Below are 19,310 nucleotides of genomic sequence, written 5' to 3'. Positions count from 1 at the left end.
ACCAGTATCTGTCCACATCGATAGTCTCATCCCAATGATTCCATTCCACATAGATGAGATCCCACCCAGGGATCAGAGTAGGTTGTAAGAACCCTTGAACTAGCAAAGCTTACTTTGGAAAAGGAGAGGGTTAACTACTTTAAAATATGCAAATGACATAAGACTAATGGCAGACTTAATAGGAGTAAAATACAGTTCAAAATAAGAACTGTACAAACCAGATGACTAATAAAACAGGCCCTGCGTGAGGCTGTGTGCTCCCAGACCCGGGACACAGCCAAACTGAGGCTGCTCAGGACAAAGTCCTGTGAAGGGTGGAAGGCTGACTGGACAGGGCCGCTGAGGGCCTCCAGCTGCTGTTCTTTAGAGAAGGATGTGCCCATAACCTGTACGTGGGAAAGGCATGAAACTCTGGCTAACACTAACTTCCTTGCATAAGTGGAAATTTTTTTAGTTGGAAAAAAAAATGAGCAGAGACTTTAAATAGTACTTCTTAAAAATAATGTTTCTTTGTCAAAGAAGGTGAGAGAAGAGAGAGTAACTTAAAGACCTCCCTTCGTAATTGATTGCTGAGGGCATACCGTGGGGACAGCTCCCTGGCTTTATATTCCCTGTGAGGTCTTCAGGGTTCCAGGGCTGCTCCGCTCAGTTGGTTTTCTTCAGCCACTGACACAGGTCTGCACACAAGACAGGTGTGGAATCTGTGCCCTTTAGCTTGAGTGATATACCTTCTATTTTCTTTATTTTTATTTTTGAAAGCAGGAGTTGAGAACATTTTTCTAGCAAGTGGAGAGCCTCCTTTCTATCAAGGGTCAGTGACTCAGAGAAAAAGGATCAACGAGGCTTTAAAAAAAAAATCAAACAGCCAGTTTAGCTTTGGAGGGGTTAAGGTCTAGGATTATAAGTTCAACCCAGGGGCACCTGGGTGGCTCAGTCAGTTAAGCAAGCGTCTGCCTTCAGCTCAGGTCATGATCTCAGGGTCCTGGCGTCAGGCCTTTGCATCAGGTTCCCTGCTCAGTGGAGAATCTGCTCCCCTCTCTCCCCCTGCTCTTCCACCCCCCATGCATGAGTGCTCTTTCTCTCTCTCTCAAAAGGATAAATAAGATCTTAAAAAAAAAAAAGTTCAATCCAGTTACTTTTTAAATCAGGAACAAGAAGCACATTATTAATTATCAAGAATAAGAGGCTTAATATGCCCGCACAAAGATGTACTGGCAAAGGGACACATAACATTACCCAGAACGACTAAAAAGTAAAAACCACCCAAATCTCCAGCAACTGGTAAGTGGATAAACAAAATGTGACATAATCCATACAATGGAATACTATTTGGCTATTTGGCCACACAAAGGAAAGAAATACTGATACATGCTACAACACAGACGAACTTCAAAAACTCGATCTGCAAATGATCTCTGCAAATGATCTTTTTATACAAAACTTGCAGAAAAGGCAAATCTAGAGACAGCAGATTATTGGTTGCCAGGGGCTGGGTGTGGGAACGGGAATGAGCTTTTAAAGGGCATGAGGGGAACGCCTGGGTGGCTCAGTGATTTAGCGCCTGCCTTTGGCTCAGGCCGTGATCCTGGAGTCCCAGGATCGAGTCCCACATCGGGCTTCCCACATGGAGCCTGCTTCTCCCTCTGCCTGGGTCTCTGCCTCTCTCTCTGTGTGTCTCTCATGAATAAATAAATATAGAAAAAAAAAGGGCATGAGGATCACAGTGAGGTGACAGAAATGCTCTAAAACTGGATTATGGTGACCGTTACACAACTAGGAAAATTTACTAAAGAGCACCTAAAATGGAGAGTTTGATGGTATGTAAATTACACCTCCATAAAGTTGTTTTTCTAAAAAGAATATTTTAAAAATTTTTTAAAAAGTAATCTCTGCCCAATGTGGGGCTTGAACTCATGACCTGCAGATCAAGAGTCACACCCTCTACCAATGGAGTAAGCCAGGCACCCCAATGTTTATGTTATTGCCTTTTTTTTTTTTTTAAAGATTTTACTTATTTATTCATGAGAGACACAGAGAGAGAGAGAGGGGCAGAGACACAGGCAGAGGGAGAAGCAGGCTCCATGCAGGGAGCCCGACGTGGGACTCGATCCCGGGTCTCCAGGATCACGCCCTGGGCCAAAGGAGGTGCTCAACCGCTGAGCCACCTGGGCTGCCCGATTGTTATTGCCTTTTAAGAGAAAAGGAGTCATTTGGGGCAAAAGGGGGGCAGAGATAAAGGATTATTATCAAGGTTTACAAAAGAAAGGAGGGAGACAAGGGGTTGGTTGCCGAAAATGTCTTGAAGCCATGCTTCAAAGCTGCATCTTCACGATCAGGACACAGATGAGGGAGTGGGCGCAGGGCCCGCCAGGAACCCTTCCTCTGCCAGGTGCCTGAGCCACGTACCGGACCCCCCGCGCTGCAGAAGGCAGGTTTCCGGCCCGGCTCTACGAGGGAGGAGGCGCTGGGTGTGGGCGGCTTGTGTAATTTAGCCAAGGGAGTTTACACAGAAATTCAAGCTGGAGAAACAAATGGGCGCAAGAGAAAAACCTTTACACACAAATAGCATCATATGTTTGACTTTAAAAGGCTCAGGGAGTATCAGTACATGAAAAGCTGTCATTTTTATTACATTCAAAGAAAAACAGATGGTGCCACATAAGAAAATCACTATTGTAGAACCCCCATCCTCCTTAGCATTTCGGAACCCACTGCTTACCACTCGGGTTCTTTCAAAGAAATCCCCTGATCGTGCTTTATGGGAACTGTTCTTTCCTCTTCTTAATATCCCCTTCATTTGTGAAGAGAGGAGATTTTGGTAAAATCTAAGAGGCGAGGAGTAGAGTCTGTTTTTGGCAGAGCTCTGAGGAGTATGTTTCTCTTAAGTCTGCTCGGGCTGCCGTAATAAAATACCACAGACTGTGGGCTTAAACAACAGAAATGTGTTTTCTCACAATTCTGGAGGTTGCAAGTCCAAGGTCAAGGTGCCAGCATGTGTGGCGTCTGGTGAGGGGTCTCTTCCTGGTTTGCAGCTGGTGCTTTAACACCGTGTTCTCACGGGGCAGGGACCAGAGGGAAGAGCTCTCGGGGGTCTCTCCTTCCACAGGCACCAATCTCCTCAGGAGAACCCCACCCTCGTGGCCTCATCTAAACCTAAGGGCCTCCCACAGGCCCCGTCTCCAAGTACGTAACACCAGGGGTTAGGGCTTCAACACACATATTTGGGGGGAGCACAATTCAACCCACAGCAATGTTCCCAACAGGGTGTTGGCAAACTTTTTCTGTAAAAGACTAAGTAACAAATATTTTAGGCTTTGCTGCCACATGTAGTTTTTGTCATTTATCTTTGCTGTTTTTTACACACTTTAAAAACAAAAACTGGGAGCCTGGGTGGCTCAGTCGGTTAAGTGTCTGCCTTCAGCTCAGGTCATGCTCTCAGGGTCCTGGGATCAAGCCCTGCATCAGGGTCCCTGCTCAGCGGGGAGTCTGCTTCTCCCTCTCCCCCTGCATGTGCTCTCTCGCTCAGTTAAATAAATAAATAAATACATACATACATACATACAATCTTTTAAAAAACCAAACATAAGAACCATTACAAATTATAGGCTAGATTTGGCCCACAGGCCAACCCCTGTTCTTAGGTTCATTTGGCTGCCCCCTTCTCAATTTTCCCTTCCTCTGACCTGTTTACCTCCATAAATGTCATTCTTCAGTGTTCCTTTGACAGAGTGTGTGTGTCAGGGGAGGGGTTCAATGTATCTACACCCAATGGACACTATGAAAAAAGGAAGTACACAGAAGCATGTCCTTCATGTTATGCCATCTTAAATCTCCGTAATCTCTTTTTTTGTCTGTGGCAAAATACACAAAATTTTTACCACTTTATTTATTTATTTTTTTAAGATTTTATCTATTTGAGACAGAGACAGTGAGGGAGCACGCACAAAAGCCATGAGGAAGGACAGCGAGAGAACCAGACTCCCTGTTAAGCAGACTCTGGGATCATGACTTGAGCCAAAGGGAGATGCTTAACTGACTGAACCACTCAGGTGCCTCTACTTTAACCATTTTAAAGTATAAATTCAGTGGTATTAAGTATATTCATCATGTTGTGCAACCATCACCACTATCCATCTCAAGAACTTTTCATCATCTCAAACAAACTGTGTACCTGTAAGTAATAATCCCATTTCCCTCTCTCTCTAGTCTCTGGTAACCACTAGTCTACTTTAAAACCACTAGTCTTTAAAAGTTTGCTTATTCTAGGTACCTCATATTATGTGTCCTTCTGTGTCTGCCTTATTAATATAATACCTTTAAAGTTCATTCATGTTGCAGTGTGTACCAGAATTAATTTTATTCATTCATTCATTTATTTATCTGAGAGGAAGAGAGAGAGTGAGTGATCATGGGGGAGGGAGAGGCTGAGGGAGAGGGGGAATTGTAAACAGGCACCATGCCTAACACAGGGCCCAACAGAAGGCTCCACCGCACAACCCTGAGATCGTGATCATATCAAAATCAAGATTTGGTGTTTAATCAACTGAGCCACCCAGGCGCCCCATAGAATCTTTCCTTGTAAAGGCTGAATAAATATTCCACTTTCTGTACATTATATTTTACTTATTCATTTAGTTGCTGATGGACATTTGGGTTATTTCCACTTTTTGGTTAGTGTGAATAATGTTGCTATGAACAGGGGTGTACATCTGAGTACCTTGTTTTTTGTTCTTTTGGATATGTATCTACGAGTGGAATAGCTGGGTCATATGGTGATTCTATATTTAGCTTTTTGAGAAACTGTTAAACTTTCCACAGTGGCTGCACCATTTAGCACCCCCACCAACAGTACACAAAGGTTCCAATTCTTCCCATCTTCATCAGCACTGGTCATTTTTTTCCCTTTTTGACTGTGGTCATCCTAGTGAGTATGAAGTGGCATCTCACTGTGGCTTTGAAACACAGTCCCTAATGATTATAGATGTTGAGTTTTTTTTCAAGTGCGTATTAGGTCACTTGCATATCTTCTCTTGAGTAATGTCTAGTCAAGTCCTTTGATCATTTTTGATTGTTCTTTTTCAATAATTCCTTTTTAATAATTTGGTGACAATAGCAGTAAAAATAATTATCCTCAATAGTTACTGAAGTCTTACTATATACCAAGCATGTTTTTACATATATTACCTGATTAAATCCCTACTTTACAGATGAGGCAAGTGAGGCTTACAGAAATTGAACTCAGGTCTGTGCTCCCAAACTCTGAACTGTTCACATACACAACACACCCCTATTGTTATGGGAAGAATGCCTGTCTTATGAAACCAAGCAAACTTCACAGGAACCCATATAAAGGAGCGGAGAACAGATAAGGTAAATGTGACAGTCTTCTAGTATCAAGAAAGCTATTAAGTTCTCCAAACAATGTGGCCCGCCTCTGAAGAAGAGACATTGGAGGGACTGAGTGGAACAGACTCACTGAAAAGGACTGAGTAAAGTATGACACATTCTAGGTCACTGCCATCCAGGGATACCTTGAGTATATCCAAAATGAACTTACCCGTTAATCAACTGACTTGAGATAGAAACCAACCTAAGAACTTGGAACAAACCCTAATGTGTTCCCTACAGTTAGTGTGAATCTTCTTCCCTGAGCCTTGCTTTGTTAATAATCTTCACTGCTTTTATGTTTTAGCCTTGTTTTACTTCCTGGGGTTAGCTTATTCCCAAGACCCCTAAAATCTATCTCAAAAGTTTATTTCTCTTTTCTATCTCTGCTCTGTAGGAATAAAAATATAAGCTATAATTTGAATTCAAAATGAAAACAAACTCATAAAAACAAAGATAAAAAAGAAAATGAGAACAAAGAAAGAATGGAATACCTCTGGTTTTCCAGAGAAGTGATCATCCCAATCATTTCAAATTTGTCTCTGGGTAGGCATTAAGATTCACCTAAGTGTCTCTTTCCCTTCCTCTCATGGAGGAGTCAGCATGGGGGCTGAAAGCTCAAGGTGGTAAAGGGTAGGGAGCCATGTGGACATGAAGACCAGTGGGCCTGGAGGCCAAGGGAATGGACAGAAGAGGGAAGGTTGGGGAGCTACAGACAGGTGTGACCCAGAGGCTAGGCAACCAAGGATAGGGAGGTGGAGGAGAGACAAGAGTGATGGGCAGAAGCGATGGCCAGTGTGGATGGGGGATGGGAAATCAGTTATATGGAATGAGTAAACTAAGCAAAGAAATCAATATGCTAAAAAAAAAAAGGGCTTCTTACTGTTGGAGAGGTATTTACAAACATGGAAGGAAGATGCCAGAAACAACACTAAGGTGTTGGATTATAACTGGAGGAGTCTGTATGAACTCATAATTAAACATACATATGCACACCCACACAGAGCTATATAAATACTTTTAGATGTATGTGTGTATGAGTATATATGTATGCATAGTACATGCATGTGTGTGTGTGTGTGTGTGTGTGCGCGCGTGCACGTGTATCTCCTAGCTTTCTCCACTGAGAGGACCTAGAAGCAGTAACACCCCAGTAGCATGAAATGAAGCACCTCAGCTACCCAGATCTTCGTTCCTAAATACCATCTCCCACTGAAAGGAACCAGAGCTCCCTGGCAAAAAAGGCTGATTCCACGGCTGGGGCTGGGGAAGTTCAAGATGTCTGGAAATCTCTTTTGTCAGAAAGTAAAGGGATGTTCAATGAATGAGGGATGAGGGAGACATATCAAAAGGACAAGAAGAAAGAGTTCCCACTGGCCAAATCACAGATAATTTTAGCATCAAAGTAAATAACAGGTTATAATCCATGGAATTGCATAGGAACTCATGAGTCCAAACTGATATAAATGAAATAAAGAAATGAATAAATAAATGGGAGAAAAGGAAAGTTATTCCTAACAGCAGGAAGCCACCTAATATATGTAAAAGAGGAAACAGAAGAGCATCATCTGGTAACCACAACAGAGGTGGCTGACATAGGTGGGAGTCATTCCCACAAAATACTAATCAATAAAAAGGGAAAAGATGGTAGGGCGCCTGGGTGGCTCAGATGGTTAAACGTCTGCCTTCGGCTCAGGTCATGAGCTCTGGTCCTCAGTTTGAGCCCTGTGTCAGGCTCCCAGCTCAGGGGGGAGTTTGCTTCTCCTTCTCCCCTTGCCTCTCCCCCTGTTCATGTGCACGTACTCTGTCTCAAATGAATAAATAACCCCCCCCCCTTTTTTTAAAGGGGAAGATGGTGACTTGGAAGGTGGGAAAATTTTGCAGACACCGACAGGAGCAGGTGATTTGGGTCAACATTACTGGGATACGATGGGTAGTTGTGGCACTGCCACTTCACGTGATGCCCTAAGAAGAGCACAGCACCATTTCTGTAGTATTCTTGCCAAGAATACATGACTTGAACTGGTTATGGGGGAACACTGGATGGATGTGGATTGGGGGTCACCCTATAGAAATTAAGGCCTGTACTCTTTAAAAAGTGTCAAGGACATGAGAGACAGAGCAAGACTAAGAAGCCCTCTGAGGCTGATGTGTGTTAAGAGACCTGACAACTAAATGTAACACGTATGTGGCAGGAATACCATAGCAACATGTCTCTCCTTTCCCTGAGTATTCTAGTGATTAGCACAATAACTGGAGCACAGAAATACTTAGTAAATGTCTGCCATTCTAGAATGGGGAAAAAAAAAAGTGGGCAGCTAGTGAAATCTGAATGGGGCCTGTAGAGGAGGCAGCAGTGTTGTGTCAGTATTTGGAAGGTAATAGAAGCCATCACCTCCACTGCAGGTGATGGAGGAGAATGTCTATAACATGAACTTAAGTTTTTAGGGGTGACAAGACAGCAAACAGCCTGCTTTCAAGGTGCAGAAAAGGACGAGAATGGGTATATAAATACAGAAGAGAAGGTAATGGAACAAATGCAGTAAAAATGCCAAGAGGTGGAGAATCTGAGTTTTTGTACTTTTCTGGGGGCATAATCAGGAGCAAATACAACTAACATTTAGTTTCTAGATATATTGTTTCTGATATGAAGCCTCTGAATCTGCTCGAAGAGGCAGGCTATATGACCACAAAAAGATATAAGAAGATTTATGACAAAACATATAAGTTAGGGGTAGCCCGGGTGGCTCAGTGGTTTAGCACCACCTTCAGCCCAGGGAGTGATCCTGGAGACCTGGGATCTAGTTCCACGTCAGGCTCCATGCAGGGAGCCTGCTTCTCCCTCTGCCTGTGTCTCTGCCTCTCTCTATCTCTCATAAATAAATAAATAAATAAAATCTTAAAAAAAAAAAACATATAAAGAAGAGCACAGAGAGGGTAACTTGTGAAGGAATAATATATTTAATGCTGCTTCTCAATTTATACTGTCTTAGATGGTAAATACCTTGAAAGCAGGTCTAGAAACTTGCTTTGAGGAGGGGGTTAGCTTTAATTAAAAGGCAAAAAAAAATTTTTTTTTTTAAGATTTATTTGAGAAAGAGCTAGAGAGCATGAGAGTGGGATGGGGGTGGGACAGAGGGTGAGGGCAAGAGAGACTCTCAAGCAGACCCTGCACTGAGCACAGAGCCCGATGTGAGGCTGGATCTCACAACCCTGAGATCATGACCTGAGCTGAAATTAAGAGTTGGACGTTTACCCGATAGAGTCACCCAAGAGCTGCCAAAATCTAATTTTTTTTTTATTTAAAGATTTTATTTATTTATTCACGAGAGACCACAGAGAGAGGCAGAGACACAGGCAGAGGGAGAAGCAGGCTCCATGCAGGGAGCCCGACGTGGGATTTGATCCTGGGACCCCAGGATCATGCCCTGGGCCAAAGACAGGCGCTCAATCGCTGAGCCATCCAGGCGTCCCCAAAATCTAATTTTTAATAAATGCTTTAGATTAGGATAATAATAATGATTAAGATAATGATAACTCCCATTTGCAGGGCTAATTATTCCTTAAGTATGATCAAAGCAATTATGTATAAATTTTCGCCAGCTAACTGTGAGACTATTTTAATAAGTATAAAAAAACATTCATTTCTATGTGAAAAGTCAATTATATCTGTTTTGGACCTGAGGACACAGAAAAGAATTCAAAACAGCTGCATAGAACTTTGTCACTAAAATTTTGTGACATGATTAGATGACATCATAGAGAATACACAGCTAACAGTTATTGTATATTTCCTAAATACCACACCCCATTCTAAGCACTATGTATGTATTCCCTGGGTCCCCAAGACTATTCCGTGAACAGACACAACCCGGCGGGGAAGACTGGAACAAGTGACCACAGGTGCCGGGAGCGCCCTGTCCTTCCTCTGCCTTAGCCGTTATCCCACCCTATGGCACTGCTGTCTGCTCAGTTCTGCTCCTGGGCTATGGGGGAAGCACTGTGAGGACGGCACCTATAGGTTTCCTTCTCTCATGTATCCTAGTGCTTCGTGCAATGGCTGGAGCGTAGAAGGTACTGAATAAATATTTGTTGAGTGAATGAGAATGAACAAATGGTGACCCGTCTGCAGTCCAAGCCCGCATATTCTCTGACTTGGTTGGAACAGCCTTGGGTGAGGAGGGCAGCTCCCCAGTGAGAATGAGGCCGGGGGTCAGGGCTGGTGCCTGCTTGGTGACGTCAGCTGAGGGCTTGGGCTGGAGAATAGGACAATTGTGACGACAATCCTGGTCCTTTCCATAACTTTAGTAAAGTTTTTAAACAAAAATATAACTCATTTAGTTATCTACTTAAAAGGGAATTTCATCCTTGATAACAAAAGAACTAAAATGTAATAAATATTGACATGTGGTGATTTTAAAAAAAGTTTGAATCAGTATTAGTCTTATTCAAATGACAATTCATGTGTAAAGTGTCCTTTATGATTAAGCATTTATTAAAAATCCTTGATAGGGTATATATATAGTAAATAAACCAGAAAATACTATACCCTTTTCCAGGGAAAATGTGTTACATTATAAAGAAATATTAATATTTTTTCTCATTTAAAGGAGAGAAAAATGTGCATCCACATAGATTTTTTTCAACCTAAAATGACAAAGGAAACTGGTTAAAAAAATTCTTTCCATGACAACACAATAACTAAGGACTATTAGGACTATTTTTTGATGTAGATGATGGCCTAGTCAAATGTTTTTGGGCCTACTAAAACAACTCTTGGTTATGAAATCAACTTTTCTGAACATGCAACGAAAAAAATGTATAAACATGCAGTCAACACGAAGCAACACTCAATCAATGCTGTACTCATGACAAAGTCAGACATGCAGATTCGAATGCTAAAATGTCCCCAATTAGCCCAACTTTAATGCTGCCATGTAGTCAGCCTATTTCCTAGAAAACATGACAGGATGGTGGTAACTTCCTTAACCAGCCTCTTCTCTAATCAGTACCGCTCTAGCTAGAATCAGGGACCTTCAGACTTCTGGGCTGCACGTCCTGAGACAACTTACTTACCTTCACTGAGCCTCTGTTCCCTCATAAGGAAAAGGAGAATATATGCCTTTGCAAGGTTGTTGTAGGATCAGAAAAACATACAGGTACTTAGTAAAGTGCTAGCAATTTAATAAATAACAGTTGTTATTATTCCATGAAAAGAAAAATTCAATTCAACAAATAATTATTAAGTTCCTACTACCTTTGCTAGCTATGCTGTGACTCAGTGATGGCCACCTCTGTGGCTTAATTACCAAGACAATGTTTTGATGTTGTTTTGCATTCCGTTGTTTGCTCCAGTGTTGCTAAAGAGATGCCACCCCTCCCTCAACTTGAAGGTTCAAATGCCTCTACCAACTCTGGGATGTCTATGGACCTCCTGCTGCTAAGGTTTTCCAGGATTCTTCCAGAGTTGTTTGATTCTTTCACCTCCAAAGAGCCTATTATTTCATGCAACTATTTTCTTCATCCCAACCCAAGCGTGGAGGTCTCATCAGAAATGGGATCACAGGCAGTCCCAACCTGGATTCTATAGGTCTAATCTAGTCTAGAACCACAGCAGTAGGTTACTTACTGCAATCCCACAGGGAGACCTGGAGCATACTTGCCCCTCACTGTCTGCCCCCAAACCTTCAAATGCAATGTGCCTACTCAACACTTCAGAGGGAAGAGGACTGATTATTGTCAGAAACCTAAATGTCAAACGAACACAAAATTGGCCATACGTATCGTGAAATGGCATAGTTCTTTTGGTTCTATAACAGTTTAATAATGGCAAAATCTTTAATAAGACAGAAAATAAAAATAAAGGCTATAAATACCATCTCCTGGAGTAGAAATATTGCAGTGGTGGTCCACAGTCCTGGACCACAGATGTTCTGTTTGGGCCTGTATGGTGCTTTAAAGATATTTGAGCCAATTTTTATAGCTGGGAGATTACACATAAAAAAAAAAAAATCTAGATTTCTACCTTTTCTTTGAAAAAATTCGTACTGCATAACACTTGGCAATCACTAGCTGAGATGAGCACTTCTGCTCTTGTGAGAGGTACATCCTCCAGCTGCTGGGTTTTTCCTGGACTTTCCCTTCAAACCCACCTGTGGGATAGACATCTGCTACCAGCTCACAGCTTCTGCACAGGTCCTAAAGTGCTACACAAATGTAACATTTTGAAAGGCTTGAAGTTTTAAAAACTATACAATATTACTTAAAAAACTGGTTAGCTTGATTAGCTTTTACAACATAATTTTCTTTTAGGCAATGACCTCAATAAAAGATTCTTTAAACCTGATCTAACAGTCCAGCACCAAATGCAGAACGCAAACGAGACGTACAATTTTCAAGTTTTTGGTTATTCTGGTCATTTTTCGACAGAACAAAATAAGGAAAAGGGGAGAAGATGCCAAGTCTCCTCTTGTTAAAAACAAATGTTTATGGTGGCAATCTGAAGAAAACAAAAGGTAAGTCTGTAATGCATCAAGCCTGATAATTAGTTCTCCCCCACCCCACTTCTAAAATGCAAAGCATACTCTCAGCATGCACCCACACGTATCTGCACATGTACATCAAGTCACATCTTACAAATTCCCGAAGTGCACCAGGATTTCACTTCAGACTTGAAAAGGGTCCTCTTTCTGGAAAATGCAGACGACTTAGTAATATGCTTGATCTTAGTTGTGATGCATCACAGCTTGTAATGAGAGGTGCCTGACTTCTTGATAGGACTAAGTGTGAAACATTATTGAACCCTCTTCCCTGAAGAAACTAAAATGCATTGTGTATATATTTCATAGGAGCAGGGAGTTGCCCTGTCATTGTTGGACTCCCAATGAGACCAGTTATCTGCTGCATTCACTGTGCAGGCCAGTTGTCAGAAGGCTGAATGTCCTGGTATTCTTGTCAATAAATATATCTTTAATTAAATTATCTCATACTCCATATTCATGCTTAAAAATAAAGTTATGCTGGAAAAGCTACAGTATATAAAAGGCTGATTTGGCAAAGGAGAAGGTAATTTAAGATATAGTTCCTCCTCCCACGTATTAAAAGTTTTCAAATGAATATTAATCAATGCTTTAGAAATGCCACTCATTGTACTGTGGAACACACCTTTTTAAAAGCAATTTATAGGTAATAATTTTTAACTTTCCTTGACTTTGCTGACATATTTTAGCAATGCTCACGATGCATGTCAATCATCTCACTTTTATAGTGTGAAATGAGAATCTTTGAGCTCATTGGGATAATAATGTTGAATGTACTTCTATGACACCCTTTACCTCAAATAGGATAGAAAAGGGTTATGAAATGGTTTTCAAAAAGGGCAAACCTGGGACATGCTATCATGGTGAGTCCACTGCAGAGGCTAAGTTGCAGGCTCTGAAAGGTGGGGCCCGCATGGCCTTCTGACTCACCAGCTAATCACCTGCTCTCTCTGCAACAGAGAATATCATCCACACTATTTCCTCAATCTGCAGGTAGGATTTTTATAACGATTTAATCTCAAGTGTTAAAAAACAACAACCCAAAAAACCCTTGATCTAAAGAACACAGCATACCAAGTATACCATATAAACTTCTTTCCACTATTTGTTTTTTTAAAAAATCACACAGTCAGGGGTGCCTGGCTGGCTTGGTCAGTAGAGCAGGAGACTCTTGATCTCAGGATCATGAGTTTAAGCCCCACATATAAAATTAAATTAAAATAAAAAAAAAACATACACACACAGTCATGTACATACGAGATCAAGTATATGAAAATCCAATTGATTGAAATCAAGAGAATGGCAAAATTCTCAGCTGCACCAATGTGGCAACCTCCCATCACATGTAGCTATTGTAAATTACATTACATTAAATTAAAATTCAGTTTCTCAGTCACACTAACCTATTTCAAGGGTTCAGTGTGTTTACATATAGCTAGTAGCTATGGTATTCAACAACACAGGTGGTATTCAACAACATTTCTACCACTGCAGATAGTTCTACCAAACAGTGCTGGGGAAGAGAAAATACCTAAAAGACAAATTTTGGTAACCAAAAAAGTTCCCCTTTTAGGCTTGGAATAAAAAATCTACATAAGCACCTTACTGCATTTCATTTTCAAACCATGGATAAGAACTGTTTTGAATGCCAGAATTTACTTCCTGGTAACTGTCCACTGACAATACAGCTCAGCAGCACAGTTCTGTGACGTAGTTTTGCTTCCCCATGTGCTTCTTTAATTCAAACTGATGCCATGTAACAAAGCTGAAACCATGTAAGCTCCAGCCCATAAATAAATCTCGTGGTCTTATTTGGGAAATTATTTCACAACCAAGGTATCCATTTTTTCCTTCCTTCATTCTCATTCCTTCTCCATGACGGTTTTCTAATGTCAGGAGTCAAGCATCTTTGTTAATCTCAGGACTGCAAGGAACCAGATTTGGCTCTAACCAGGCTTCCTACTATTTGCAAGCAGCAGCAATACATAGATTAAGATACTACCCAATAGTACAGAACTGTCTAATGCTTGAAGATGATGCATTCCAACAATAAATTTGTCAGAAATTTCATTACCAAAAATAGGAGCAAATGTAGGCCACCACACTGATGCATCCAGAACACCAATTATAAGGGGAAAGGGGACTTTAGCATAATATATAAAAAGACTAACTGAACTATACAATGCACTAGAAAACCTAAGATCTGGAAGCTCTGGGGCAGAGGAAAAGGAAGTCACCAGTGCTCAAGTCTGAAAGGACTGGGTGCCTCCAGGATGGTCTGCAACGAGGTAGGCTAGGGCAGGTCTGGCCGCTGCTCCTCCTCCCCTGAGTGAGATCCTCCTCTCAAATGAAAATAACCATGCAGCCGTCTGGGGCATTTGCCTAATGTAACTGTTCCCTCTCATGCCAGAAGTGACAACTAGGAATGGTGGATGTCAGTGTTAGCCCTTGGGGTGAGAGAGCAGAAGAAAAGGTCCTGAGAAGCTTCAAGTGTAGGGGTGTCTGTGGGGCAGGGTCACCACGGGGAAGAGAGCCTGGAGGAGAAAAAGATTAACATGAAAGACAAATGAAACCAATTTCCTGATTTTGTTGCACTTGGAACCTATTCAATGATAAGCTGACAAAGGGAGCTGTGTTCCGCAGGAAGTGTTGGTAACACTGGCTTGGCTGATTTAAGAGGTTTGACTGTTTCTTGTCTTAACACAACTGACTTAACTATCAAAGGATGGTACCGTCAGAGTATAGTATGTTCTGAACAAATGAGTTCCAGTGGAATTTTGCAAGGGTTACAACAGCACTACGACAACGGGAGAAAGAAGCAACATGGACGGCAGAACTGAACTTACAAAATCTAAATATTTTCCAGTATCTTGAAATAAAAATCTTTATACATAGCTCAAGAAAATGTTGGAAAGAGACAGACAGAAAAACACTGAGAGAAAAACTGGCAGTCTGATTTTGCCAAAATCATCTGTGCTAAATATAGGCAGCAGCAGAATGAACCACCTAGCCAGGAGGAAGTACCACCATCTTCGAATGCCCGTTACTGACAGCTGTGGAAGTGGCCACACAGGATGGCTGTCTCTGTCTAGGACCTGTCTCAAGTTTCACAGTGTCTGATTAACAATCAAGTAATGAGGCTTTCTACCTTGAGGAGAGGTGCTAATTTTAAAAGTGAAGGTGATGCAAATCCACCTACAGAAATATTTAAAATAGAAAGTAAGGGAATAGATGGAATTGGATGGGGACTCTGAGACATTCAGCATTCAAGGAGGTACAAGATACTAAACACATCCCAATGGTCCTTGCTAAGATGAAATGTCACTCTGGTAAGGGTGCCGTGCTGGAAGACAGAGCGGCATGGCTTCTGGTCCAAGTAGAGAGCCTGAGGAGGGACACTGCCCCAGACACAGCACTGAGCTCCTCATCTTATTCATGAGGTTAAGAAGGCGCCCTTCCTGCCTCATGGAAACACCATGCTCACAGATAGCCATTAGGGACGACAACAAGCATGTGCCGCTATAGGACACACTAACGGAAGCAGCAGCCTCGAGAGGTAACAAAGAGCACGCGCACGCTATGAACCCAGCAGAGAAGAAAAACCTGTAATGTGACCAAAATAGGATGAGGAGTGTGGGAGTTAGGGTGTCACTTTACTTCGTATTTTAGTTTCTGTAAGAGTGAAAAAGAAGAGGAGAAGAGGAAGAAAAAGAAAACTGTTCATCTATGAACGAAGGAGCATTCCTTCTGTGGTGAAACCACTTTACAAAGGCTTTCAGAAGTTGCTCAGCAAGAGCTGCAGGCTAGAGGACTTGGTTTCTGAATACCGCTGTCCTGTTTCCACAAACCCGTCTCATTTCACTTTCACAAAAACTCCATGACATCAGCAGGACAGATACTCACATTACAAGGAGAAAAACAAGGCCCAGAATGGTGAAGCCTTTTGTCTGCAGCTGCAGGATAAGTGTCAAAATCAAGACTCATCAACTCCTCACACACACTAAGCCTCCAAGTTCTATTATTCTGAGTTCTAATTATGTAGAGAATAATAAAACTGTCCAAGAAAGGCGACATTTCTTGATCAATCCCAGGAGGCGAAGTGTCTGCGTGATATTTCCTCAGGTGGGAATGGCCTCCTCAACAATCTGCCTACTGGCTGAGGCCAAGCAACATGAAGCGCATGGCCAGGATCGAGCCCGTCCCAGAACCCACTCCAAAGTGAAGCAGCAGGATACCATATTCTCTCTTTTAAGAACAAATGAAAGGCAGTTTTGCTTCTTTAATGCTCTGCCTTCCCATCTTCTACTGCCTTCAAGGTGGCCTCTCAGGCTTTCTCTGACACGCACGTGAGTCTCAGCTCAGCAGACTGTATTTTGGAAAAAGGTCCAGAAACTCCACAGTGCCTTTACTTAGCAGTATAAGGGAGCCCTAGGGCTTTCCTTCTTCAAGACTGAAACCATGGCTCTTGGACTTGAAAAGAATGCTGAGAACTGGTTAGGCTTCAAGTAACTGAGGTAGAAATATGAAGTGAAAAGAGAAGGTCAATTAAAATTACAGCACAACATATGGTATCTTAGGGTATCTGTCCAACCTTAGAATTCATAGAATTACCTCAGGAACTTAATAACAATGATATTCTCTGGCTCTATTCCCAGAGATTCTATATCAAGTGTGTGGTGGGACTTGGAACGTGCATTTTTTCCTAAGTTTTCTGGGTATTTCTGTTCCAAATAGTCCATAAACCCCAATAGAAAAACAGTCTTGGAACTTTCAAGGAGAAAGCTTAGGTAACTGGAGGGATTCATCACAGAGCCACTGGAGCACTAAACAACCGAGGAGCAAGTGGGGAAAGGGCTGCAGACGAGCGCCCAGAGCTCATGTGCGCATTTCACACACAGACAGGTGATTGACCTGACTGAGAAGGCCACCTCAGCATGCACGTGGCATGATGGAACTGCTTTAGAGGCGTGAGTTCCTGGGTCCGAGATGGGGGTTTTCCACTCCATACGGGATAGACAAAGCATGGTCAGCACACAAAAATGAAGTTGTGTTTACACCACAATTTAAATGGTGAGAAGGAAACTCTGATACAGTGGGAAGACTTTGGAATCAGAAGTCCATTTCCAGCTCTCTCATACGGTGGATTTGTGAAGTCACTTTGCTTCTTTAGCTTCTGACCTCTAATTGGAGGCTACAAGAGTGGCTATCAAGAGTGAATGAGCACAATATACCTTAATAAAGCCTTCTATAAGCTATAACATATCCAATAAAAATCAATAAAATGATAAAACTGGAGGTTACTTTCTTAAACACTAATTGCAAGCTTTTTGTGAGAAGTTGGCAAGAATGGCAGATTGGTACAAGGCCCAGTAGCATACCAAGGGAGGTGGGAAACAGCTGACTAGTAAAATCAGGAGAACTCACAGAACATTCTGGAAGAATGCAGGAAAACACTCCTTTTTTCATTGGTGGCAGAGGGTGAGGAAGAAAGGAGAGAAGGGTATAGCTTTATTTTATGCAAGCTATCACTAGTAGGACTGTAAAGGGTATTCACTGCACTTGGGTAAAGTCACAGTGAGAGTCCAGCAACTTCCTTCTCAACTACTGCCCACGTTGGGGATGAGGGACTTCTGCTCCAGAACACAGTGATCTTCTGCTGAGAACTCCAATGAGGATTTGGGTGGCTTCTTCAAAGAGAGTTGGGCCAGGAAAAGGCACAGTGGCTCATTTGTGTATCATGGAATCTGGGGCTCAGCTTAGCTACTTCGGACAAAAGAAGAATATATGCCCTATGAACTTGTCTGTTTTTGAAGGGGGTTATAGTGAGGGATAGAGGGTGCCATTTTTTCACTGCAGTTCACTTTGAAAAATGGCAGTCTTGTTTCAGCTCAATGAGGAGACAAAGGACAGACTCAGAGTGTGAGGAGAAAAAGCCCATCCATGGTGGTCTGATGTGGCAGCAGCAGCAGCAGCGGTGAGCCTGGGTAGAGGATGGGGAAGGAGCCAGTTCAAGCCTGGGACACAGGTGGGAAAATTCTAAAGGAAAGAGGTCATCTAGAATTGCTGATTCCTACAACCTACCTTCCACCCTGAGCTTGTCATTTTTCAGAAGCTTTACTATGCTCATATAGGTGCTCTCTTTAAAAGGAAAAAAGTGGGTAGGCTATTTGCTATGCTTAGATATGAAAAAGTTTTTCAATAGAGACCACAATTATTTCTTTGATATCCTGACACTCAAGATGTCACACTAACTAATGGGTGGGTCCTTTTATACCACAATAGAAAACCATCTGGTCACCTTCTGGTTCTACGATGTACATGACACCATTTATGTGACCAGCACTCCATGGGTAGAGAATTAAAATGACAAGTGAGATGCATGTCCCATAAGACCTCTTAAAAGGAAATACACCTCATATATAAAAAAAAGTAACATCTAGTCTTAAAAGGTATATTAGCCATACCCTAGCACACCATATACAATTACAGAAAAACAAAGGAAATGAGCATGGAAAACATGTGAAGGCCAGAGAGGAGGGGGCAGCAAGAGTATAAATCCAAATGTAATTCAATGAAGGTGAAGAATTCTTGTCCACTAGAATATCCTAGAGGGGAATAGGATATAAAAAGAAACTGAGAATGAAAGTAGAGTAGTATGAAAAGAATTTGAACATTACTATGAGAAAGTGAGATATATTTATTAAGCAGTTCTTTCTGACATCAATTTCCTTATGTGTTAGTTACATGGTTGTCACCATTAAAGTAAATAGAGTTGAATATAAGAGAAATCAGGATATTTTAATGATGTTTCAGAAAACAGAAGAATGGAAGTTTAGCAGGGAAGCCATAAGTAATGTTATACAGAACATAGTGAATTATAGCTAATATGAGACTCTAAGGCAGGAAAAATAGCATTTGGGCAAGAGCAGGGGCTGAGGAACAGGTGACAGACAGCAGACTAGCTTCTGAAATGCCACAGCAACAGGCTTATTGATGACATGGCAAGAGGGGGGTCAACTATCTAAACAAAATACTGAGAGTTTTGTTTTAAAAAAAAAGGTGAACAAGGAGAAAAGAGCTATGATCCCTGAACAGCAGAAACACTGAATCCTAACTATGTGAGAAAGGAGTAAGTCAACAAATTAATAGGGTGTATGTGAAAAGAAGAGGCCCCAAGAGGTGGCAGAAAGACAACAAAACTAACTGTACCACGTTCTTAAGAAAATGATATGTCAATTATAGTGGAAACTGGGTAAGTGGCTACAGAGAAAGAATTTTGAAAATTTAAATGTAACAAGTATACAACTTACTGCAAAGCTCAAATATGACACTATATGTGAACCATATGAAATGGTCAAATCCATGCATCTGTCAGGCAGTATGGTT

At 41.7% G+C, this 19,310-nt stretch overlaps 1 protein-coding gene and 1 long non-coding RNA gene across 2 annotated transcripts in view; one reads left to right on the top strand and one right to left on the bottom strand.

The window, feature by feature from the left end:
• Positions 1-19,310, bottom strand: part of HACD2 (3-hydroxyacyl-CoA dehydratase 2) — a 111,348-nt gene that overhangs the window by 15,471 nt on the left and 76,567 nt on the right. The gene's annotated exons all lie outside the window — the stretch shown is intronic.
• LOC144305181 (uncharacterized) lies at positions 9,175-12,518 on the top strand. Its single transcript, XR_013372228.1, has 3 exons — positions 9,175-9,459; positions 11,698-11,900; positions 12,234-12,518. It is a non-coding gene; the product is annotated as an uncharacterized LOC144305181 (long non-coding RNA).

Source organism: Canis aureus, chromosome 35, assembly GCF_053574225.1.
Source record: "Canis aureus isolate CA01 chromosome 35, VMU_Caureus_v.1.0, whole genome shotgun sequence".
Lineage (NCBI taxonomy): Eukaryota > Metazoa > Chordata > Mammalia > Carnivora > Canidae > Canis > Canis aureus.
This window is presented reverse-complemented; position numbering and strand designations above follow the sequence as displayed.